This window comes from Rhipicephalus sanguineus, unplaced genomic scaffold, assembly GCF_013339695.2.
Source record: "Rhipicephalus sanguineus isolate Rsan-2018 unplaced genomic scaffold, BIME_Rsan_1.4 Seq868, whole genome shotgun sequence".
NCBI classification, from domain to species: Eukaryota; Metazoa; Arthropoda; class Arachnida; order Ixodida; family Ixodidae; genus Rhipicephalus; species Rhipicephalus sanguineus.
This window is the reverse complement of record NW_023616169.1, coordinates 34,638-61,812: the sequence shown is the minus strand read 5'-3', so window position 1 is coordinate 61,812 and position 27,175 is coordinate 34,638. Positions and strand designations below refer to the sequence as shown.

At 45.0% G+C, this 27,175-nt stretch overlaps 1 pseudogene; it reads right to left on the bottom strand.

Moving 5' to 3' along the window:
* LOC119378551 (acetyl-CoA acetyltransferase A, mitochondrial-like) overlaps window positions 1-25,523 on the bottom strand; it is a 46,328-nt pseudogene extending 20,805 nt beyond the window's left edge.
* Window positions 25,524-27,175: the final 1,652 nt, after the last annotated feature.

Sequence of the window (27,175 nt, the reverse complement as noted above, 5' to 3'; positions counted from 1 at the left end):
AGTGCAGAACTGGCATAGAAATAATGAGAACATAGGAAAATACTGCTTTGTGGTATGGCTTCAATGCTTATTTTTTATTGTTATCTAGTCACACATGGAGGTGGCCTTAAAGACCTTCGCATCAATTTTCATAAATATTCGGAGTTATGCTTGTTGAGCAAGAAATGCGTCCTTCATAACTCGTCGAGAGTAACGAGACACTACAAGGAATACAGTTTAAGGGGAGACACTGGTCTCGAAACGAAAAGTTTATTATTGGAGATATTGTAATGAAACTGGGTGTGTATATGTATTCTTCCTCCTGTTTTCAAAAATATAATTAGTTTTTATGTAGTTCAATTAGTTATCAAATTGTGAGAGCATAAGTGAAATCTAATTAGGTAATTTCTTACGGGTCATTAAGACACTTTCCCTCAGTATTTTTAGGTTCTGTTTAAGATGCAGCTGTAGCCAAAGAACGGCCATGTGGAGCTATGCTATTTATATTGTCACCGAGATATATCATCATATAAGAACTTTCAATTGTATTGACATTGTGTAATCTTGAAATGCAATTAGCTCACATTATTGTTCACAAAATTTCATATGTTCATCTTAGCCACAAAAAAATAGCATAGCTCCACAGTCCTATATCTTACGAATTCAACGGTATGAAATTTATCAAGATTACCTTACAAAAACATAATGAAAAGATCCGTAAGGCTGGTCAAGTTGGCAAAAAATGTGAAGCTGAGAAAATCGCATTTGAAGTTTGACATGCACTGGCCAAGGCTCTATTGAACTTGCACCAAGAGCTAGCACCCTCGGGGCACTTTGAGTGCTTTGATGCATCATTTGTCGATGTCATGTGCAGCAGTGTAGCTTCGACTGCCCTCTTCATAGCTGGCACGTCATTGATATTGCTCCTCAGGGCATATCCGTAGTAATTCGCGATCTTCTTGATCTTCTCTTGTGTGAGCTTTCCTCTACCCCCAAGAGACTCACCCTGAGCCTTCTTTTTGGCCACAAGGTTCCGTAAAGCTGCATCCATTCGCTTGTGGACATGGTTGATGCAGTCCTTTTTGTCTATTTGGATAAAGCCGTACACCTCGGCTTCGGACAAGGCATGAAAAGTGCGGATGTCTCCATCAGAGAGCACAGTCGTGTAGCGCAGACCATGCTTGGCCCAGGACCTCTGAAACATGGTCAGCGCAGCCTCTACTTCCATGCGGCCAGAGTTGCATTCAATGTTTCGTTGGCACTCGTGGGTTGCCAGCCAGTCGGTGTACCTTTCGTCTTGCGGCTGTGGTCCTAGGGCACAGCCGAGACAAAAGTTTGAGTAAACAACATGGTCAATTACAAGGCCAGTGTAGAGCTCAATGATGCAGCCCACACCTATGTGTGAGCTCCGACCTTGCGTCATCCATGAGCCGTCAATCACAACATCGCTGTTCCCTATGGGGTTCAAGAAGTCTGTACAGTATAACCTCGTTACAACAGATCTGTTTACAACAGACATTCGGATATTACATACCAATTTGCGGCGTTATGCCGACCTCCGTATTAGTCCCATTGATTGAGCTTCGTTTACAACGGATTCTGGTACAACGGACATTCGGATATAATTGACTGAAATTTCAGGCCAGCAAGGTGGTCAGGACTCCTTTTGAGCGGACTTTTCTACCACGGTCATTAACTTCCGACTTCAAACATCGCTTAGCATACTTTCGGGACGGGAGCAGCGCACCGCGGATATCGACGTACCGATTTAAGAACGAAGGCCGCCGATCCCCGGTCTGTCAATGATCAGCTATGCCTAGCTGTAGCGACAAACAAAAAAAAACGGCGCGCAGCGTGCTTGGTGTTGTGTTTGGGACGCTTACACGCGAAATTGCGAGCCACTGCCACCGCTTCTCCTCGCGGTCGCTGCGCGGCGAGCTTGGCCGGGGGGTCCGCTGCCGATGCGCAAAATGCCCATCCGCGGTTCTGAGGACCCAGCGGGCAATGCGATTCGTTGCTTGAGACGAAGGACATTACAGCTTCTTCGCATTCGCATGTCCGCTAGCGCGATGTTCTTGCCCGCAAAGTTCGGATTTGGCTCGTACATCGGCACCGTGAACGGAGTTGGGCCTAACCACGACATCTAGTAGAAAGCTCGGTTGCGATGTGCGTGGCCGCGGTGCCCGATGTTTCAAAGTACATCATGCTCGATTGCGAGTACAAGGAGTTGTCCCGCGTTGTCTTCGTCATAAGCTTCGAAGTGCTGATAAGAACCACCTACAGCGGGTCCAACAAGTCAATGCTATTAGTCGCACGTTTGCGATGTTCGCGACGAGTGCGGCGCGCTATCGTAATCCGATGATTGAGCTTCCGCTTGCAGCTGCCCAACTAAAGCGTTCCAAATTATCGTCGACCCATAAACACAGAACGAGTGCGAACGCGTCACTAAATAGCGCAATTTTCGACAGCCACGACCTCGCGACGCACAAGCAGCAGACGACGATCCCGAAGCGAGCATTAAAGGGGTCATGAAGCACCCCTTGGGCTGATTGAAAAAACACATCCTGCGGAAAGCTGACACGGCTATGAACTGCTCTGCCAAATATTACAGTCGAGCGCGCCGCGTAATGGCCACAAACGGAGCGCGAAGTTGCCGTTTCCCCAGGCACCCTCTTTTCAAACAGAGGCCGGTTCTCACTCTCGTCGGTGGGCGGGGCGTCTGTCCGCTGTACGTCGCAAGAGACAGCATGCTTATTGGCCGATAGCCGACGTAAATCGAGAGCGGCGTTCGGATCAGATGCGCTTCTTGCCGCGGGGTGCCGCCACTTGCCGGCGCCGCACTCCTTAGTACACGGTAGCCGCACTCGCGCAAGCGAATCACAGCGGGAGAGCGATCGCGTTTCATGACGCGCGCTGGCCTAACTTCTTTCCCCCATGCGATCCCTCCCTGTCTAGCTTCCAGTGCGCTCGCCGGCACGAGAAAAGAGAGAAAGCGCTGGAAGCGTGCGCCAAACCCCCGTAACTCCGCTGATTCTTGACGGTATTGAGAAATTTTTGCGGCAATCGATTCGGGAGGCAGTACACTCCGATACTGAGGCCATTAGATCATTACTTGGAAAAGTGGTTCATGACCCCTTTAACACGTTTTGGCTGCTTCTGCGGTAATACTGCAGAAGCAGCCAAAACGTGTTTTTTGTACGCTTGTTACTGAATGGAGGAGCCAGCTGAAATGGAGAACTTGAACGCGGAGAAATGCTCTTTACGACGAGCCCAAAATTGTGGCGCCCAGTGGCGCTGTTGCCGAGCTATAATTTTGAAAAACTTTTTTTTTTATATTTCTGCAATTTTCGCCAAGTCGGCAGACGCAAAACAAATTTTTTATAGCACTTCTACGTAGTTTTCATTGAAGATATTTTGGAATCAGATAGAAATGGGCTACAGAAACTGAAAATGCGATTTTCCAAAAATCGTATTTTTTTTTGGTTCCCCGTTAGACCATGTTTGTGACTTAATTCTCTCCGGTTATAACAGACCCATTCACTGTTTACATGAAAGTATGTTGTAACAGTACTTGGATTTTACATACTCTCTTTACAACAGACCAAAATCCTCTTCACTATGAAGGTCTGTTGTAATGAGGTTATACTGTATACAGCTCTTTTATTACTGCCACACTAGCAGCTTCACTTTCAGTCGCTGTGTTTTCGCAGGCTTTCACTAAACTTTTTAGGTGTCCCTGAAACGTCTTGTGGTGCAAGCCTCGGTGCGAAAGGTTCATACACGCACAAAAGTCTGAAAGGGCAGTAACACCTTTGCCTATCATCTGTATCCCCTTCATGGCCCTCATGTTGACTTCGAAGGGAGTGATGGTGGCAGTTCCACTCACTCTCGGAGAAGAAAATTGCCTCTTCTCGAAATCACAACTGCTGCAAGAAAAAATAAGCTGTACCGCAAGGCCGTACTCCTTGTCCGTTGCCTTCCTCACGCTGAGACTTTTTGCGTCGCATTTGTCGCACTTCGCTTGTGCAAAAAAGTTATTCAAAACTTTCATATCGATGAGCAAAAAATCGGTCCCGGCGTCACCGGTCTGGCACTCCGCGCTGACTCCAAGAAGGTCGAACTTGCGCTGGGTAGCCGACTTTCCAGACAGAACGGTGTTCGTTTGCGCCGATCTCTCAACTCGCTGCGCCTGCTCCACCGTTGAGTAGTACGCGGCATTTCGCTAGTCGAACTTGGTCCCACGGTGTCGTCAGTAGAAGTTCCCGGCAGATCCAAAGGGTCCGGCCGCGACTCCAACTCCGCTGCCGACGGTGCATTGTAGCCGGCGCCTTCTTGTTCCAAGCCCGTTTTTACGGCTTCCAAAAGCTCGTTGCGTCGATGGTTTCAGACGAGTCTCCAGGCATCTCAATCGCGTGGAAAAACAACCGGCACAAAGCGGAAACACGGTCCATCGAGAAACACGCACGATCGCAAAAGCAGGCGCACACAAACGGACAGCCACGGCGGAGAACCCAACAAAAGAAAAAAAAAAAAAAAAAAGACGTCTTGGTCGCGCCAGCCAATGGGAGACTCGAAAAGGCGCGCTTGAAAAGTGCGCCGCGTGAGAGTCAATCAGTGGCCTGGAAACGACCTTCAGAAAACCCGCGACGGTGGCCGTTCTGCTTGAGCGACGCCATTTTGAGATGGCGCAAAATGTGCAAAAAAAAAAAAAAAAAAAATCAGCTTCAAATCTAGCCCAAGATGGCGGCGCTCGGCCCGCTGCAACGCTCATGGCGCGCGCGGGAAGTTCGAACAAATTTCGTCCTTTTGGGGACATTTTAGTGCTGCCGGGGTGCTTTGAAAGCCGATTTTATTGCGGTTCCCGACCGAATTTAGCGTTAGCAATTTGAGAGTAGGCGCTTAGAAGTACAAATGCCTCGAAAATAAGCTTTGCGAAAAATCGATTTTTTGACCATTTTTGACCGTTCCAAGACCCGCGTCTCCCCTTAAAAAATAGATTCTTCACTTACAAGCAGGGTTCTCCTTAGAAATTTTCTAAGGATGGACATTTCGAGCAAGAGCTGAGGCGGGGGCAATATTACGTTTAGGAATTTCAAGTTTCAAACTTGCCGTTTTCAACACATCCCCATTTCATTTCTGGGATCTATGACACACATAGAAAACGGGAGCAAGGGCACTTGTGCTCTAGCACTGGAGTTCGTGATCTTTAATGGGGGACGCGGGTCTTAGAATAGTAAAAAATGGACAGAAATCAGTTTTGAGAAAACGCATTTTAGGCATGTTTGCACCCCTAAGCAGCTGCCCTCAAATATTATCGCCGATTTAGCCTGGGAAATGGGTTAAAACTTATTTTTAAGACGCCACGGGGGCCGCAAAATGCATCTCAACAGGCAAAATTTGTTCAAACTTCCCGCGCGCGCCGCGGGCGCAGCAGCTGGCTGATCGCCGCCATCTTTGGCTTGTTTTGAAGCTGTTTCTTTGTGTACATTTTGCGGCGTTTCAAAATGGCGTCACTGCAACAGAACGGTCGCTATCGGCGCTTTTCCGAAGGGTGGTTGTAGAACGCTCATTGGCCAGAGCGCGCGCACGCGAGGCGAGCCCCTTCTCTCGCGCCTCCCATTGGCTGGCGCAACCCGAGGTGGCCATTTTGTTTTTGTATTTTTGTTCTGCGCTCACGGCTGCCGTGTTGCGGGTGTCGTGTGTTGTTACAAGTGTCATCTTCCTCTGCTTACGCTCGTGTTCGTGCGGATACGGCGACGGGAGGAGTGCTTGGCATCGCAGCGCGCAACGGAAGTTCAAGCCGTTGGATGTTTGTGAACGGCGGCAAGGAAAATGGCACAGAATTTATCCACGTGGACTTATCGGTGATAAAAACGTTCTTTGGGATAAAAACGTTCTTTGGGCTTGTGCTTCGTTCCGAGTTCGGCTCAAGCAGTGACCTTTTTCAAGGCAGAGGGTGCTTCAAAGCCTGTGCTTCATTATCATAGGTGCGACTCGCGCGAGAAGCGCTTCTTGTAGAAGGTAGCTGGTGATAGTGGTGCTAAGATAATTAATGTCATTTGAAGTTAAATGCATTAAATTAGGGCCACCAATACTGTCGACAAGGGTGCAACGGTAGTCGCTTCAACCACGACCAGACAGGGCAACACCGGAATTGCAGAGACGCCGTGTTACACTTTGGGAAACTGATTTGTGCTCCACAGCCTTGAGAAGGTTAAAAACTGACATTGGAAGTTGCAAAAGGATCACTTATACAGTAGTGACACCAAGCACAGACTTTCAAAATTACACAAACCAGCAGGGGACCCCGAGTACAGCCCTTGCCTGCTGTTGAGCCAAGTGGTATTGCTGGACAATAATAACTGATTTTTGGTTTAATAAATAACCCACGTGCTTTGTAGACTTAATCTCTCTGTCTATTTTATTTGCCTGTTGCAAAGCAACATTCATAGACAAATTTTGTATTTCTTTAGCTTGCAAGGAATTGGTACAGGCCTATGAATTGCTAAAGGTGGAGTTTATCACTTTGGTACTGGGTGCACTATGTGGCTTTATAAGAAGATTTTGCCAGTACATTGGCAGGTCATGGTCACATATTTGGTATGGCTGTTCTCGTGAAGAAGAAACCTATCAAATGATATAACCACTAGTGCTGTGGCTGCACTTCCACAAAAGTTACAGTTGTCTGAAACTTCAAGTGGGTTTTCTCAGTTTGATATTTTTGCTCAACGCACTCAGCCTTACGGGTTTTTTTTCCATGTTGTTGCTGAGTAAAAATCACAAATTTGGTATCATTTTACTCGTATTGAAACGATCTGGGGGGTGATGCTATTTGCATTACTCTAGCACCATTTTACAAATTTTAATTAAAGATACTAATGAGAGCGAATCAGAAAGAAATAACCACCAGTGAATGTTCATCTGTTTTCTGACCTTCACAGTGCTCTCAAGGGAATAAAAATAGCATCACCCCCTACAGCATGATCTGGGCATTGGGCCCATGCACTTACATATTGGTTTTAGTAGGTCGAAATTGCCTAAAAGCCCCGTAAGAAGCAGGCACTAATTATTTTTTTGAACCTCGAGATCTTTTGAACTAGTGCAGCTATTAAAAAACTAATTACAGATTTGAAATCAGCATAAAAAACTGGCCAAGACAGTGAAGTTTAGTTCATATTGACTCAAAAATAAAGAAAAAATTTTAGGACCCACGTCCCCCCTTAAAACCCCAAAGACACCTCTTTAGACTTCTTTTTACATAACCAGGTAGTGGGAGGCACGTTTGAATGACATTGCGCATGCACAGATACTATTTATTAGTTCCTCAGGCGCACATTTTAAAGCATCTATCTGAGCAGTGGGCAGTAAACCAAAGCGGTGGGCGGTGAAGCGGAGCGCATTGTGGGGAGAACTCTGCCTACTAGACATCACTTTTCTGAGTGCCACTGCATAGAATTTTAACTGGTCATGCTTAAACGAGTTAAGGGGGGAAGCGGGTCTTTGAGACCGAAAATCAGAAAAAAAAATCGAATTTTTGAAAATGTTTTATTTGGATTCTGCCGCTACTGATGCATAACCTCGCCAATTTTCATTCGTCTTAGATCAGTATTTTAGCCGTGACAGCATTTTATGTGCCATCAGCGAGCTAAATTTTTAGCGATGAACGCGTAAAAAACGGGCTTATTCAGCGCTGCGCTGTTGCCGTTCTACGTTCCCTACGGCAGCCATCTTGGTCGCATTCGAAAGAGCCGCGCTTTTTCTTGAATATCCCGCCGCCCTTGTTTCCGTCCACTCAGAATTCATGTAGAAAATCCGCGCCAAAAAAAGGTCCCTCCGCGTGAGCCTATTGGCACAGTGAGCCCACGTGACTAAATAACGCCTTCCGATTCGTCGGGCCTCCCGCGCTGTCTGCTACAGTGCACGCAAAGCGGCAAGTGATGCCGCCGTAGTATAACTGTGTTCTCGTCGATTTTCGTCCGTAAAGTTCCAACCCGCGCAAGCTGGCAAGAAACTGGAGCAGGCGTTTTTATCATCCTCAACATTAGACTGCACGTTGCGGCGGCTTACTGGCACGGCGCCAAGCGAGCTAGACGAAGTGCGCCGCAGCCGCCGGGAGTGAATTAGGCCTACGCTCTCGGCCGCGTTTTGGAACTTTGATCGTGGCGAAGCCACATCGAAGGTTGCGCAGCGCTCATAAATTCGAAAAAAAAAAAAAAAAAGCGAGATCACGGCTCGAGTGCATCAGAAGCGCATCCAGCGGAGGACGGCGTGGCGGGGGAACGCGATTCATCGGTCGAAATGCCGACTTCACCTGTGTCGGCGGCCGCCTCGACGACGTCAGTGATAGGCAGCGTGGTAGAAGGATCGACACGACGTTCTTGACTAGCACCGATCGTGCGCCAACAGCAGAAAAAGACTGAAGATAAGATCTCCGGCTTATCGGCAACTTCCGCTAGCGAGCGCAAGCTGCGGACGCTCGCAACAGCGTGCGAGGGCTCTGACCCGTCGGCGGCTAACTACGGCATCGTCGACTTCTCCACAATCAACAAACTGCTTGAAAGGACATGCACTGGGGCCGTTTCGATTGGAAAATGTGATAAACTACTCTCCTGGTGTCTTCTAAGGCATTTATTTCCAAAGTAAAGCATTTTTACTTGTGCAGCGCTCCTTGAAGATACAGAGCTTTGTTTTTTGCTTTTTTCTCAGTTTCAATTTTTTGGCCACCTTTCATTTTTTTAGCGAGCGTTTCTCAGCTTTGGTGCACTTGATTTTGATCATTTTTGTATTACTGAAAAGCTGGATGTTTAGTGAGTGCAACAAAGTGTCATATGTTACTATAGAAAAGCGTAAGTTTTTACGAGAGAAAATAACAAAAATATATTTTCTCGGTAATCGAATGGCGAACTTTGAAGCTTCATAACTTTTGTTGTAGGAAAGCTAGAACCATAAAATTTGCTTTTTGAACTCTGATAACTGTAGAATGCAATGACATTTAATTCAGCAGGATCCGAGTAGCCAATATATCAAAAAGGTGATTAAACGAAATTTTAATGAATGATTAATTTAAAAAATTGTCATAAGGGCTACATAAAAACTGAGTTCATATTTGATATTTACACATGTAAATACATGATCACCGAAGTTTTCATCATCCTAACTTAAATAAAAGATGCTTCATGTCAAAGTGCCTCTTCCCCCCTTAAAAACAATGCTTTCAGTCTTTTCTGATTTTCTCAGTTTCATTTTTTCAGCCAGTGTGCAATCTTCTGATCACGTTTTCTCAGCGTCCACAAGTCCAATTTTAATCATTCTTCTTTGTTTAGAACCTAAGTGTTTGGTAAGTGCCGTACTACTACCAAGTAATGCAAGATAATGTTATTTATTAAAACAAATGTCACTTTTGATCAAAGTAATTGAGCTGGTACTGCAAACATGAACTTCAAATGCCTACAACTTTTGTTCTAGACAAGCTAGAATGACGAAACTTGTTGTTGGCACTCCTTGGTTACAGTAGGTTATAATGACATGGAGTTTAGCAAAAACTATGCAGTACATTTTTTTGGAAAGATGACAAAAGATTTTTACCAAAATGTCTCTGTTAAGGAAGAATGGTATAACATACATTAAAACAAGCTGTGTATTTAAGATCAGCATACAAAACTACATAAACCTTGAAATTTTCATCATTCTAACTCAAATTTTGAAAATGTTTTTCAAAGGCCCACATATCCCCTTAAACAAGCCCCACACGACTTTCCGACCATGTTGCTTATTACGATTGTCCCACATGACTCTCTCGTCTGTGCTGCTCATTACAAATTTGCAAGTGTCAATCTCCTCAAGAGGTACCACAGTCCAGAAGAGGTACTAGATACCACCACCGTCAGTTTTTATTATGTCACTCGGAAAGAGCTCTTGCTACAACTGACAAGTATGTTACTACGGAAGCGTAAGCTTGCACTCGATCGAACTCGACTTATTTTACCATGGACATTTTTTTGACATGATGGTAAACTGAATTCGAAAACATTCAGTGCTAGCAGACAACAACGTTAAGAGACGACACCACTACTAGCACATTGTCATCTCTTGCATCCTTGTCTGCTAGTGCTGAATATGTTTAACTTTTGCAGCTTATGATTACGTATTGTAGAGAACTACCCAGCTTTAATATGTGCAACCACTCACCTGAAGGTGCACCCCTCCATACGGTGTTTCCCTCTGTGCAAGTAGTAAGGAACATTAGACATGCTCTCCATGCCACCAGCAACCATTATCTCCTGAAAAGCCAAAGACACCGACGGTAAACAACAAAAGCAGAACCTGACAACTTCGCTGCAATGTTGATTGCGAGTGCATGTCGTTCGGATTTAGTAGGACACAGAGAATGATGTCCCTGGACCTGTGGATTACCGAACTCCTGTTTATCTGCCAGCGATTTATTATCACCAGGCCAGGTGAAAAGCAAGCCTAGTGTACTCAACATCGTGGCTTCAACAAAAGTTTTCAATGCCAGGTCAGGCTTAACTGAGAGCAATGAAGAATAACAGTCTCTGATTTCAAACAAAACCAGTGTGGCACTGAACCACATGCATGGACATGTTTTTTCTCTGAAACTTGCACGTGAACGAGGCTCCTACGTTACAATTGAACTGACCCATCTCTAAACGGTGGCAGGAGGGAAAGTAAACTTAACTGTGCTCACAGAAATCATGCTTTAGAGGCTTCAGAAGTTCCCATTTCAAAATTATAGAAATTCAAACAGGTTTAACAAGCTCTTATCCATCCCCTACACTAAAATTTGTGCACCAAAACATGCCTTAGGCAATTTTTTAAATCTTGGCACAAAAGGTCCAAGCAAATGCATGCAAAGCACCTCAACATGGTCAAATTCTGACAGTGCAACAGTACTGCCTAGCCAAACTATTTGACTAAAACTTTCAAGATTTAAGGTTCAACTGTAGAAAACTGTTAGAGCAAGGATACATAAACGCGTGCACTTATTTCTGCAGCGCTTCTACAGCTGCGTACACACCGACAGATGGAAAAGGACATTACCTGGGATCCACACATGAGGCTCTGGGCTGCCAGCATTATTGCCTTCATACCGGATGCACAGACTTTGTTAACTGTGGTGCATGGCGTGGACTGAGAGAGACCTGTGACGAACACAATTCAGCACACAATTAACGCTAGGACAATACCTCTACTGCATCGAGGAGGCAAAGCCAAAACATACTTGCTGCACTAACTGCACAGACAGTCACTTGTATGGCTCCAAAATGCTCAACCGCTTTATTCTCAACTGCCATCAATATTTGCTGCCAAGCACGAAGAACTGCCACATTATGATGGGATGGATATGCAATCTGACTGTTATTAATTCTGAAATTTTATGTGCAAAAACCGCCACATGATTACGGGGCATGTCGTAGTGGGTGTCTCTGGGTTAATTTTGACCACTTGGGCTTCTTCAATGCGCACCTATATACCGTATTTACTCACACAATGACCGCACATTTGTTCAAAAAAAAAAAGTTGACACAAATTTGTAGGTGTGATTATACAGTAGAACCTCGTTGATACGTTCCCGCTTAGTACGATTTCCCGGCTCCTACGATCGAAATCACGAAAATTAAAAATAACCCAATACAGCTGTGTGTAATACGTTCCGGTTAATACGTTCCTGGAAAATACGATTATTCGGCAGCAACGTTCAGCACCGCGGAAAACTGGGGTCGTATGATACGTTTTGTACTCATAAACACTCATTCAGGTGTGCAAAAAAGGCCCTCTCGTGTACTTGTGAAGCGTAAGCCGCCGCGCGGTGACGGCAGCTTCTCCGCAGTGCCTTTCCCCCCTCCACGCTTTCTCTGCTTTGCTCAATTGTCCCTCCGCGTCTCTTCCGAATTGCTCGATCGCCGCTCTCTGTCAACACACACCGACCCGAAGGCAGGCGGTGACGCTGGCCGTCAAAATCTTCGAACGGCTTGCCGCGGAAACGCACATGCCGCCGCCGCATCGCCACCGCTGCACATCACGCCGCGACCCGTAACCATAGCAACGCCGCCATTGTGCCTAGTCAATATGGCCGATAATTTTCCGCACACTTTTCTCCGGAGCTCAATCGTTTTTTGGTTGCTCCGCCCGGCGCAATTCCAGTCGGCGTTCGTATTTCTCTGGCTGGGCAATTCTGCCTACCAGCGGGTCGTCAGAAGCTGACAGAAGAGATTTGGTCTGAAAGATATCTGGGAGGTTTCTGGTTATCAGACGCCAAAACGAGACGATGTGCGCTCGCCGCCATCTTTGTGAGGACTCGACAGATCGCAGTGCGGGCGCTTGGAGACTTCACCTTCGGTTGCCATTACGCCGGGCGTTATCTTTTAAATTCCGTTCCGCCGTGCGAGGTAGTGCGATTACGAGTGGCGGCGAACATGGCAGCGCATGTCTCAAGTTAAGACAGAACACAAACTGATCAGCGCGAGTGTGCGACGTAGTATGCGATAGCCGCGAACAGCTGTCGCTTTCGGGGACGCTTATCACTCTCGCGAGATTTCTCATATCGTGTTGTACCGCGATTGTTACGTGCACTGCGAAGAGTTGAGCTTGTAAGCCTTTAGAGGGGCGGCAGTTTTCTTCACGGACGGGGCGAGTCACGCGTGATCTTGCGAACGTACGTGATCGTATCCCAAATGCGTATGCTCGAGAATACTTCCGCTCTTCGGCAACCTAGCCCCATATTTCCAAGCGGCAATGCAGAAACAACCGACGCTCATGCGGCGCAAAGTTTCGTCTGCTGACACGGCGGTAGCGTTTCTTACGTTTACGCTGCTTGTCTCAGAGTTCGATTTTGCAATATTCGGGTTGTCTCGGGATTTCAATACACGTGACCACGACGTTATTTTCGGTCAGGACCGGAACTAGCTGGCTGACATCTGGCGGCCAGCGAGATGCCAGGAGTTCGAAAATCGAAGAGTCCCTCCATGTTTTTGAGAAATACCGTATTTACTCGCATAATTTGCGCACTTTTTTTCGCGAATTTGGAGCTCCGAAAAGGGGGTGCGCAAATTACGCGGAGATTTCGCGAGCACATCTGAAATAACGCACAATATAGTCCTAACACGCGCGATATAATACATTAAAGAAGAAAATAAATTATTGCGCAAACGAACGGTTTTTAACATAATTAGCACGTACTTTAACCAGCCAGATTCGGTCATGCACGGTCTAGTCAGAATCACTGGTTGAGAAGTCCGACTGAGAATCATCGCCGCGGCCGCTGTCACCGCTTTTCCAAAGCGCGTCGTCCTTGGTTCCGTCGAGTGCGTTGAGGCGTCTTCTTGAAGCTCTTCGCGACAATGCTGGGAGTGACGAGGTGCCACGGCACGGCGATACCGGTGGGCCTAAGCTCTCGCACATATTTGAAAGGTATTTTTCAACGGCAGGAAACTTTCCATGCTTCGGTCCTCGGAACGGTCTCCTTCCCGGTCTTGTATTAAAAAGCGAACTCTTCTGCGGCACGGTTCCCGTTTCCTTAGCTTGAATTTTGCCGAATAGTTATTGTAGCCCAGCGCAAGAGAACAGTGAAAACGTACCTAGCTGATCGCGAAACCTAAACTGCCTAAACTTCCGAAATCAACGAAGGCTGCGTCGCAGTGCGGACGCAGAGGAGGAGGGTCAGCGCGGGAAAATGTTGGCGCGACTGGCCCTCGCACGCCTCCGATGCAGAAAGTAGTCCGTGCCGTGTCGCGCGCATGCATTCTCACGGTGGGAGAACGCTCGAATAGTTCCGACAACCGGTGAACAGGTTTAGGTGTTCGGGTACGGTTGGTATGGTCTCGGTGGTTTCCGGAGAATAGAACGAAGTAATCGGAAGAAGGGACTTCGCACTCGCAGCCTGTCTTGTGTATGACTGCGCTCGCCTGCTCGGTGAGGGCCGCGGGGCGCGGCCGCGCGGCCGTCCAAAGTTTCCCAGTGCGCGCGCCGGCGAGCTGGCTCGAGCGGGCGGGGAGCGCAAAATATGCGAGTAAATATTTTTTTTTAGCAAGCTGGCTAAATATTAGGGGTGCGCAAATTATGCGAGGGCGCAAATTATGCGGGTAAATACGGTAAATGTTTTTTGGCCTTGCACCTCAATATGGGCTTCTCAGCCTCAATTTTACTGGATTCGGATCGTACGTTTTCCCGGATCATACGTTATTTTCCGCGTTTTTTCGGAAACGTATCAACGAGGTTCTACTGTACTATGTACAGTAAATTTTTCCCTAAGCGCACAGCTGTCTTCCATTCCACCCTTACATAAATGTGGCCCCCGCAGCAGTGATTTGAACCCCCGTGCTCGAGCTTAGTGGCACGACCTTACCTGCCAAGCTGCTGTGGAGGATAGACTAAAATTAAGTTCTGGGACTTTATATGCCAAAGACACACGATATTGAGGTACAGTGTAAGGGACCCTGGATTAATTTCACCCACCCAGTGTTCTTCAAATTGCAGCCAAACGCAGTACGCAAGTGCCTTTACATTTCACCCCCACCAAATTGCGACTTCTGCGGCTGGGAACTGAACTGTGACATTTCTGCACCCATTTTCGCCGACAATGACACCCATGTCTGCACCGAGTACTCTGCTTTTAGATGTAGTTATAAATGATGATATAAAAGTTACACTGTGTGCGCCACACCCTCAAATATAGCAGAGTTTAGCCTAAAGTATGGTATACAAGAATTGCTGCCTTTCAATGGCGTGGTACTTACAGTATTCACGGATTCAAACGTGACATCAAATTTTAAGTGTAACGACTGGTGTGCATTTGCTTGAGATAACCACGTCATGTTGCGGTCATTCTGGTCTCTAAAGATAATGTAGGCTTGATCTATTCATTCTAATCCAAATTACACCGATATGACCTGAAATGAAGATGGTGGAAACAAAAGTATGCGTTACTTAGCCCTAAATTGTCCTGTTTCAGTCCGTGAGTACCGTACTTCAATGAAACATAATCTATCAAATGCTAACACGTAAAAAAATAACTTCATTTTACGCAAGAATGCGAGAAAGCCATACATTGGCCACCATGACAGTGGGTCACCCAACCACCAATAAAAGGATAGTTGGTCCAATGTAACAAAAACAATGCAAGGTCCAACAAGTGCCTACAACGAAACGGCATCAGCGCAACGGTGCTTCCGCACAGTGCAGCGTGTTGTTTGGTCTAGTAGGTAACAGTAGATCATCATCCTTACTGCTCCTGTGGAAACCAAACTACACTTTAATCTACCAGGGATTAATAACCACCAGGTTGGAAAAAAGTCAAGCCTGGGGTACTCAACACCCTGGATGGGGTCAAAACCAAATGCCCTCCGAAGGAACACTTGCCTGCTCCCAAAGCTGCTTGCCTTGCCGGTGCCTGTCCGGCGCCAGCTGAGATCACATTGCCCATGAAGACTTCCTGAACATCTTCACTCTTGATTCCTGCGGAGAGCCAGAAAAGGTTTACAAAGAAAGAAAGAACACCTTTTCGAAGCTAAACGTCGTGATACACTGATGCAAAGAAAACCACAACCGGCCTTTTTTTTTGTAACTTGAAGAGGCAAACTCGTCATCTGCGTCCTGCATACAATGCTCTACCCAAGCAGAACGAAGCATTTATGGAAAGGAATATGATAGCACGCATGTGCAGCACCACAGTGTCATAGCATAGTGAGGAAGAAATAGTTTTTGCTGCAGCCAGACAGGTACTTTGAATTGGTTGTTCGTTTACATGCTCCCTCAAGGATTCTATACAAAAAATTTCGATATCCCACACAATGCAGGTTCTCAGGGTTTCATTCGGCAATGTCATTGAATTGGAAGAGCATTTTGGAGGCAGTTACTTTTCATGCTGTCAATTGCATACTGCGCCGCCCTTAAAGGAGTACTGACAATATTTTGGAGAGATAAATTGTGGACTAGATTTGTGTGGACACACACGCATCATCTACGAAATATTAAAGAATATATAGCCTAGAACATATTTAAAGTCAATTTTAAAGTGCGTGTTGCCCACTGCATGCAAAACGTGCCTTCAGTTTTCATGTAAACAACCAACCACCCCCTGCATCGCGAGCTTGCGTTGGCTGCCACGATCCGTGCAAGCGCTCTCTCCAAGCAGACCTTTCCAACAGAAAGCGGGGGCAAGCTTGCACAGGAGTACAAAGGCTAATATCCTTGCCTTGACAGCGCATTTTTGGGGGGTCACACATATTTGCAACACCTCAGAGGCATTACAGCAGCAAATTATGCACAAGAAATGCAGTCAGTATGTGTTTACACAAAAAATGACGCACTCTCGCATGATGAGGTATGCCAGATCAGATACTATCTAGCAAAGGCATAGCGCACAGAGTTGTGTTCACAGCCTCCAGAGTATGCATCACTTCTGGCAACCAAACTACGCTTCAGGATGGTTTCCCCGTGCTTCACTTCTTCTAGCCTGTTGTCAAAATTTTGCGACACACCGAATCCAAACTCACGAATTTCACGGGACACTCAAGAGAAATGTTCATTTGGATGTCACGCATGGCTCTCTGGCAATAACCTGCCAACACATCATCCTATTCAGACTTAAAAAAAAAGAATGCATTGTGCATGGTGTTTTCGAGGAGTGTGGGTTCCGAAGAACTTGTGCAGCTTCATCCATTAAGGTGCATAAACCGAAATTACTAACTTACAGTATGGAAGTTCTAAATGAGAAACCTGTTCACCTACCGTGCCCACTTTTGTTGAGTGCAAAAACATGCAAACATTTTTTTGCAAGGTGTATTAAAGTTCAGAACATGGGAGAGGCCTTTGCCCTGCAGTGGGCGTAGACAGGCTGATGATGATTAAAGTTCTCTTAAAATTTAGCCTACAAATCTCACCTGGGGTTGTGGACAGTGCAAGAGTAATCTTTGACATCCTTGGCTCACATACTCAAACTTCGAATTGTAATTATAATACTTTTGTCTAGGCAAAAATACAGGAAGGCTATAACAGGTCAACTTACAATGGAGCATTATTAAGTCTAATGAAGGTATTTTTCACCAAAGTGCACTAAGTTTCAATGTATGAATGCTTCACATTCAACCCCAATCAGCATGCAGCCACAATATTGAAATCTCCAGTATGAAGCCCCAGTTGAAATAACACTACGAAAGCTGAGGCAGGCACTAAGCTGCTCCAACACTGTATATAAGGAGTAGTGAAGAAAATGACTGATTCTTCTCCCTGTGAAACATATACGCCATACACCTGGAAAATTGTTTCAACTGATGGACTATTATTTCTCAACTACCTCAGTAAGCTGATGAGATAGAACAAATGTGAAAACATATTTAACTTCACACCAACTATCCTGCACCAATGATTATTGAGATCTCAAATATCAAGATTTTTTTTTATTTCAATCACTCTGGCTCCTCTGTAGGCTCAGAGCTGCTAAGCTCACCTTTCTGAGCCTTGAAAATACAATTCGCCCAATTCGTATCGATAAACTTATCTAGGCCAAAGCAGACGCTGCCAAAATCTGTGACAACATGAAGCTCAAAGTGGTACCAGTATTTTATCTTTGCCCTTTGACTAGCTTATCATTAAACCTCCTCTTACGATAAGGATCGCCTTCTTGGTATTGCAGAAACATTATTCACAAACACAGCTTTTTTTCCCCCCATCTTTATTGTTCCTTGACAACACTATCATATCAGCATGCAAAGCCTTTTCTTTCTTTCAATATTGTCCTGCAGTATGCACAGCCCTGCTATAAGTGGGACAACAGCCACCACTCTCAAAATTATGTGCAGTACACCTTCCTCTTCATTATTTTTTCTTTTTTTTCAGCTCCCTCACATCGCCTACTAAGCCCTGGTAACAAACAATGCCTCTCAATAGGCTAACCTTACCTATTATTAAACCTTCTAGTGCTCTTTCCTAAATGCTGGTCAGTGTATACAATTTTCCTGCCATATATCCCGAAATAGAGCTGTGTAGACAGCAGATAAGGCTACACTGTGCATACAACTTGCAGGTTCCAGTGAAGTGTCCGAAGCCATGATGGAATGACACAATGCCAGCTTTCAGAGCAGTGGAGTCCAGAAGAAAAATCTTTCTACTTCTTGAATCTTACCGTAATTTAGTGCATAACTTCTTTAACTCTCTTTAAATTTACATGTTACTGCAATACATTTTCGGCTTCCTGAACAGCAATGGTTCTTTAGAAGTGTGCAAGAAGGCCAGCACAATTAGGAACATCTCTACGTGTTAGGTGAACGGTGGGATTTCGTGTGCACTACTGCTATGACTAGAACATGCAGAAAGATGTTTGGACAATAGCCAGCGGAACTCTTGTACACCACCACCAATGACACCTGGTAACCTCAGGATCAGTGCTACTCTAGAGCAGCTGTCCAGACACTTAACAATGGCTGTGTTCAAACAAGAAGATGTGCGTCTCACCTGCTCTCTCGATCGCCCCTTTGATTGCTACGGAACCAAGCCTCGTCGCCGGCACCGAGACAAAGGCACTTCTGAATGAACCGATTGGCGTCCTAGCAAAAGACGCTATAACGACTTCCTGCGGTCAAAGGAAAATTTCTTTCAGTCCTTTATGCTGGGTACTTGCAGATGGAATATCAGAAGAATATGATTAGCTTACTATCTCGTAAAACAAGATTAACTATGCTGATGAGCAATGGGTTAAGAAGTTCATGACACAAAAAAGCAGCAGTGCCACATATTACCAAAATGGCTACATAATGGAAAATTTCACCTAAGAATTCTATCCTGCGGCAGTTCATTGCCAGCTTCGGCAGAGTAGATGGGACAGAGGTAAACTAATGCTTCTATCTTATGCAGACTCGTACAACCACATTTAGTGAACATTCCCCCCCCCCCCCCCCTCCAAAAGAACTTGACCTTCACTGTGAGTAGATCTAAATGTTATACAACTTTCTTAAATATGTTACACGTGCATAAATGCTTTACAATTTTCTGAAAGACTCGCACATGCATGAACACAGCCTGTGGCCCTAAACCAGTGGCCTAAGGTGAAACATATGCTAAGCACAAAGACGTGCACACAGTCCCCTTCAACATCAAATTGCTGCAATACATGCTACATGCATGTTGTTCATCACATAATATGCAGTTAAAACTGTGTTTTTTCATGATTTAAAATTCACTCAGGCTCCTAAGCATTCTTGCACTGCAACATCAGCCCTTAGAGGAGGACTGGGATACTTACATTTAACGTATTAGTAGTACCGTTGCAGTACATCCTATGTAACAGAGCAGTAGCAACCTGAAAAAAATAAAAATGTAAAAATATTTATAATACGAATTCGTCGACTTTTTAAAGGTCTTTCAGGTCCAAGACATCATAAATGCCGCAACTTTAAATTACCAAAAAGCAATCTGTGCCCATTTGTCCTACTTTTTACGCACAGAGGGTGCTACAGTATCGTGATATTTCCCACTACAGCATTGCGAATATTTTTGTATCTTCCAGAGTAAAAAATGCTTTAAATGCATTTAAATCATGTCGTTCGGCTTTGGTAGGCTCCAGCAACTGTATCCATCACTGGGGCCTTTGGATAACCGAACTTTGATCTACCAGGAGTTAACAGACACAAACCACATAAGGCTTAGTGTCATAAAAGACAACACTCTGGCTCAGACAACATTTTAAGAATACGTGCTTCCTTCACGCGGAATTCAACGCAAAAGGGGAAACCCCACGGCTGCAAGACTTTATGCACACATTCATGCACAAGAAAAATAATAAAACGCTTTGGTTTACTCAAGGTGTCCGAATACCATGTCGATTACGTAGATATTTGAAAAACCATTCGCAATGGACGGTAAAACGCATTATATGAAATCGAGCGCACAACCAATAATCGAGAAATGAGTGGTGCGAAATGTTACCACGTGGCAACACAAGGGAAAATAAATCTTTCCGAAATATTCCACCCAGAAGCAACTTTCGGCCGGCTTAAGTGTACACGCTAGGTCAAAGCACGAATATACGAGGTCCTACGATCACGAAACAAGTAGACTCAGCCCAAATCGACAATGATTGGGCCCAAGAGTCCTAGGCAAAGAAAGCGCCGGCCAACTCACCACGTGGTATGCCTTGTCCTTTCGCGAAATTTGTCGGCAATGGCGACGCTACGAGCTGGCAGCAGGCGTAACTACACACTGCGCCTCTCTTCGAGCACGACTTATCAAGCTGCATTGCCGAATGATTCATCAAGCTCATAATATAAGGTTAAAAAGCAATCGCCGCTCGTCCACTCCCCGCAGAGCGATGTGGCGATTGTCCGCGCGGGAATCGATCTAACAACGGCTTCTGCTCCGCCTTTCTTCGTGGCTTTGGATTGACCCTCGCCACTTCACGTTGCCAGACGGCAATTCTGACGCCGCTGGAAACCGCCATATGCACGAAACGATGGATGGATGGATGGATGCTATGAGCCAGCCCTTTATAACGGGGCGGTGACATGTCTGCCACCAGACTCGAAGGAGAAAAAAAAAAACTTCCTTGTTTCATGTTGTCCTAATGCCTTATCTACATTGATTAAATCTATGTTATTATACCGAAAAATATAAATTCACGGTCCATCTCTCTGCCTCTTAAGGCAGAATGACCTTTTTTTTCCCCCAATTATTTATTTTGTACTTTATCTCTACTTTTCTGCCACCAATACTCTAACAGTCTCTTACTTATTTCTATCGCGGGCGTGTTCAGCTTTCCATTGTTGTCCCTAAAACCCAAGGCTTCACGTAGACTCGTGCCCACACGTATACCTGGGTGAATATCGCCACATTCAATCAGTACATGTTCCATCGTTTCCTTAGTTCCCCCGCAGCATGTACATTGTTCTTCTTACTGAATCTCGCTTTATAACTACGCGTTCTAAGGCAGCCCGACCTGGCTTCAAACAGTAAAGCGCTTCCCCTTGAATTATCATAAAACCTTTCCCTCCTTATTTCGTTTTTTCCTTTTCGGTAGTTACTCAGAGCCGGCTTCTTTTCCATCGCTGTCATCCAGTAAGTCCTCTCCGCCTCTCTGACCTTCCGCTTAATGCTCCTTGTTGCCACATCGCCCGCACTGCCAGCCGTATATTTACTGGTGAGCCTCCTAGTTCTTTTTCTCCACTGCGTGTATGCAATACGGTACAGCGCACCCTGCTTCAGTGAATGAAGTAGAAAATGAATAAACCATTGATTTATCAGGGACAGCTCATACGTCTGAAAGTGACAGCAGTATACAAAAAATATGCAGAAGAGAGTCACTATTAGGGAAAGAAACGGGTGAGGAGTGGGCACAAATGCCACATGATTCACCGCCGAGCTCGCCAGCGACAGGAATTCTGTCGGCTTCAGCCACTTATGTAAACAAGATGAATAATATGCAAGTCTAATTTGCGTGAGCATATTCCTTGCTGCCTTGTAGGCGATGCGGGACATTACGATAAACACATTTATTTAAGCAGATGGCGCAAAAGTCGTTAAAAAGTGCAATTTTCAATACACTGCCGATTTAAGTGCTAATAATTTGGCAGCTTCAGGTTTCTTTTTGTTTTCTTGCAGCAAACTTTCAACAGTCTTTGCTATCACAGAAGCAGAGCACGGGCCTTTAAAATTCTGTCGGACTACTAGATCGGCTTCCTAAGTCACTAATGCTGCATTTATTTCCTGCAGCTGTGTCCGAAACAACTTTCACAATATTTCCACAGTCTCTATCCACGAATCCTAAAAGCCTAGTATGCCTGGTATGTGAACAACTCGCTTGCGAGGCCTACAGCCCCTGGTTCAGCCTGTTTTGTGCTCTGCATATTTTGTTCAATGTCACCTCTGTCGCAGCCATTTCCTCGTCAGGCAATAATAACTTCGGTGCTAACTAGGGTGGAGGACGTCTCATTAAAGGAAAATATGAATCTACAAAGGAAAAGCGTGCTTCTCGTAATGTCTTACTGTTAGGTATAATATTTTCTCTGAAAGGTTTTTTTTTTTCTGAAGATCTCAAATGTTTCCTTTGTAGGCTCTTGCTGCTGTATGGTACTTCGAAAAGAAATATTCAGGAAAGGGGAAACTTGTCGTGCATCTATCGCTTAAAGGTACAACTGAAACACAAACCGACCTCACGGAAAGCCCTCTCTGTAGTTGTGGAATATCCATTTTGGTTTGAAAATCCCGGGACCAATGCTTCTCCGATGCAGCCCCTCTACCACCAATTGTAACTAGGAGGCGACAGCTTGCAGAGCCAGGCCCATATAATCAACAACTTGAAGCACAAGGACACAAATTAGTTTAATTTTGCAAGGTGGAGGTTCATGAGTAGTTTTGTTTATAGGTTCTGCACAAAACCTGTAAACCTAGGCAGCTTATTTTCAGCAATTTCAAGACAAGCCCGAACATCTACTTGGCATTGCTCTGAGGGGGCCATCTGCAAGCTAGCTTGAATTCTTTAGCCAGTGTCATGTCCTGGGGCTCAAGCAAACTGAATGTGCAGTTTTTATGTCACAGCAGCAAAGGCATTTTTTATTGCCCTAAACTCAATGCAGAACCTTATTTTTATGAGGATCAGAAATGTTCTATTTCTTAAACACTAATGGCACACTTTCAATTATGCCTGAAATAAATCATTCAAGCGCTTGATTTCTCAACTCTCTCATATTCATTATGACTCAGACTATAGCTAACCTACAATAATTATTAAGCATGCTTTCTTGACAGAAGGTCGCACAAGCGGTAGATGCCTCCTTGTCACCTCCATGTTCAATGAGTGGCCAAGCTTTAAAAGGCACATTTTCTAGACCTTATAGCAAAATAAAAGGAAGTGGGACTGAGCAGGCAAGCTCAAAGAACGCACATTTATTGAAAAGGGAAGGCGAAAGAAAGTATGGAAGCTGTAATGGAACTATCGTTGCAGTCATACATGAAGTGTCTTGAGTATGTGCAACAAATGTACATGAGAGCTCAGTGGTCAATGCGACGAAAGGGCATAGAAATGAAAGGTAGGATGAACTAGGTACTGTAACATAAAATGGCATTCAAAAATGAAGTTTTTTAACAGGAAAGCTTGAGAAAGATAAACATGCTGCCTGAAAATGCAGGGGCGTCGCACGATCAACTGAGGCTCCAAAGGGTGGGGGAAGTGGTTATTGTTAGATAAAGGTTAAGGGTGTACAGCTCAGTGCCATGGTTAAGTGAACAAGGAAACAAAAGAAGAGAGGAGAGACAGAAGCAATGAATCGACACAACTGAAAAAGGGTATTTTTCAGAGCAACAACTGATGCATCAACTAAACAGGGAGTCGCATGCTATCAGGAATACAGCTTAACTCCTGCTCTCACCTTACCTCAATCCCTTCTGCCTTCCTTTTTTGTTAACCGTCATTCAACAAGTTGTGTTTCTCTCATCTTACCATTGCACACTAACATTCTATTGGTATACTACTGTAAGAGTTCTGCATGCTGCAGCCCACTGTAAAGCTCAGAGCTTAGTGCAGCAATGCAGCTACAACTGAACTTTGCTCCTTAACACGGGCAAAGTGAGAGTGCATGTTAGTTGAGTGTATTGTTAACAGAAGGAGTCCACTATTTCTAAAATTTATCCTTTTTCAAGAGCGAAAAATTACCTGCAGCAAGAATCATTGCCCCAATAAAGAGCAGTCGTTTATTGAGTGAGCCATGCCATACGTAGAAAAGCAACACTTTCTATCACAGCTAAGTAGTAACTTAACCTAGAATACTTAACTTTTAGCTTCCCCCAAGATTTATTATAAGGTTGGTGCCGTCACACTCACCGACCCTACGTGAGCATACTATCGCACAAATATGCTAATTTTCATTGCCTGAACTGTAAGCTAAGTAGCTCCCAATAATCCCGTTAGCATGTAACCAAACACACAGATATCCTTCCTTTTCTTTGTAACTGTTATAGTGATGATAAGACAGGCCATTGTAACTGTTATAGTGATGATAAGACAGGCCATGCTGACTATTCCGTCTTATTTCTCCGTTTCATAATTTAATAGATCTAGAAATAACTGCTCGAATCAATTGACGCAAATAAAACCTTAGAAGCACCTACGTGTGTTACTGCCCATATAATTTTAAATAAATTTGAGTCAATAATTTCGTTGCATCCATAGCCATCGGTAACCATCAGGTTCTACCGCACATACAAGGCCACTGGCAGTTTTCACAGACCCTTCTGCCTGTATTTCGCATAGATAAAATAAGATTTGTTTGACTTATGGTGCCAGTAGATAGCATATTAATTAATGTACTCTGGTCATCCCTAAGAAATATAACCCCAAAATAGCGCGGAATGCTTCAAAGACCTAATTATTACGTGTAAGGTAAGAAAAGCACTGCTCGCGCTAAGCATTTCGAGCAAATTAGTAGCAGGTCTCGTCCGAAAATTGGGCAATGGGAACGACGCTGAAATATTTAGTAATTCGTCAACAGTGTTCCTCAAGTCGCATTGGCGCCGTCGACATTGCCTTTCACTCGCCTATATTAACCTATCGAAAACAAAACAGGACATTCCCAACTTCGCATGTATGGGAGCCACATAGCTAATCAGGTCGCCAAATTTGTGTCGACGACCCCTCTTACGAGCACCGTCAGCCTCGAATACTGCTAATATTTTCGTTCTCGCAACATCGGGAGACAAGGACAGAATCGGAAATACCACGGAATAATATCAAAACACGTCGCAAACTTGTGAACATTTCGAAAGGAGAAACTCGGAGTAGGCCGTTCTAATTATGTCAGTGACCCCCGCTCCTGGTACGGTGCCACCGCTGGTGAACTTGACACTGAAATCGCGAGACGACGCGTTTTTTGCTTTTCTTATCTCTAAGATACGGTACCGACATACCTTGTAAAAGCGGTAACGGTTTTCTCTTCGCTGTGCTGCGAGATGGGACGTCCGTTCAAGTGATGTCGCGTTCGGGAAGGAGCGCCGAGAGCAAAATAACCAAAGAACGAGGAAGAGCTAAACTGTGAATTTCTGTTTCTTTTGTTCTGTTTTGTCTGGCAGAGGAAGATATACAAAACACCAAACCGCCGAGGACGTAAACCGGTTTCCTCGTGAGCTCCCAGAGCGGCCGACGAAGCACATGCTCTTCGCCACGGTAGCGACCGCTCCGGCGATGTTTGCCGTACACGACGTTTGCGCTACGCTATGCATATGCTGATGAACGATTTGACGTTGATGAATGATCCCCGAGCGTACGACGAGAAAAAAAAGGCGAAATCTACTACAGCTTTGGCAGAGGAGAAACCTATTAACGTATGCCGGCATCTGATGAGCAAGTTTCAATAATTAAACAAAAAAACTGCAGAAATCTCATTTGTGAATCGACGCAAGCAAACCTTAAAGTGCTCACCTTTCTGCTACACCTCCCCGTCACGAGCAGTGCCATAATGCATTCAGAAATAAATACAAAATCACGCCACTATAACATACGAGAGCTCGCCACAGACGATGAAACGATCGTGCCCTTCGTTCGCTAGGCCTAGCACGCTAAATAGTACAGACGTATGTGGTGGCGCTAGTAGACAGTGCAATTATTGACAGAGTGTAACCGTAAGTACCATAAGTGTTCTGTGGTGTAACATCGTGAAAGCTGCAGTGAGAGCTGCGTAAGAGACTTAATCGGTAAATTGTGTAATTAACATTACGCCATGGAGACAATTCACTTCATGATGGGATAGTTAGCCGCAAAAAAGAAAAAGCTGACCTCATTCGTGAACACTTGAGTTCGTAAAACCTGTTTATGTGGCAAGGGAACTTCTTGCTAAAAATTTTTACATTGTCTCTTTATTCGTTGTTGGTATATGGGAATTTTTGTGCTGAAAGTGTGGACACGACTCTTGCAATGCTCCCCTTTGTGTTGGCGAACACATTACACCAAAATTAAAAATATTGCCTTTTATGTGTTTGATTCGATGGACTTTCATATACGTGCATGTCCTGACAGAAAGGTTTAAGTCCTGCGTCGCGGCGCGTAAAATGCAGTGAATATGCAACGAAATAACATTTTTGAATTACCTTGTCACGCCCCTAAGGGCATGAAGGAAAGAAGGTGACTTGACATATGCCTGCTGCGGCCAGCAGCTGCGTTACTGCATATTTCATCGGACGACGCCATTTGCGCACCGGATGTACTCAAGCCATGCACCTGAAGAGTCAGTGAGCCCATCACACAATCAAACAATAAAAATAATAAAAAACCCGTACGCATGAAACGTCGGAATGGAATAAAGCACGACGTTTAACATCTTTGATTCACTTGGTTTGACTTCCTTCGATTCAGCTACAGAGCACGAGTAACTGAGAATGCGTCTAATCTTGGCAAAGTCATTGGGTTAATAGTGTTCTTTATAATTCGGTATCAGGAGCTTGTGCACGTAGTCGCATTGGGTTGTCGGCCGATGCGAATACGCCGAATGAAAGCCACGCTTTCAGTTAGCTATTCAACCCCTGTTTTTTTTTTTAGAAATAGTGCGCACCGAAGTAAACCAAGGCCCGGGCAATGCCCGGGTTACCAGAGCTATTTAATGGGAGCTATTTAAAAGGAAGCGCACTGTGGCTACACCACAGTGCGCAGTGGCGTAGCCAGGGGTCAACCCCCCTCCACCCCCGAATTTTTTTTTTTACATTTTGTATGTGTATTATAAGCATACATACGCGCACACATACACGCACGCACATGGCGGGGCTGAACCCACCCCGAAAAAGTTTCTGGCCACGCGCCCCTGGATGACACCCTTTATAACGAATGCCTCGCAGAAATCCCGAAGCTTGTGCTCGTGCGAGTTGGTGGAATAACTGTGGAACTTGCGGGTGCTTGAAATCTGACTCGCAGTTCCTGATAACGTTTCTCAGACACATACCGCTGGAGTAGCCAGGGCGGTTCAAATCCCTACCGCCCTCCCAGAAAATTGTTTTGGCTACGCCCCTGCCTCTTACACAAGAATAGTTTTTGAGAAAAAAAAAAAAAACTCCCCCATGAGAGTATAGCCGGAAGCTACGAGTGATACCCGTACGTCCTCATCAAAGCTAAACCATCGTTGTTTAAGAAACTTGTTTCTTTTCTCGCAATAATTATAATTACAGTTTCATGACACCATGGCAAGGGCGCCACTCTTGCCCCGAGAAAACG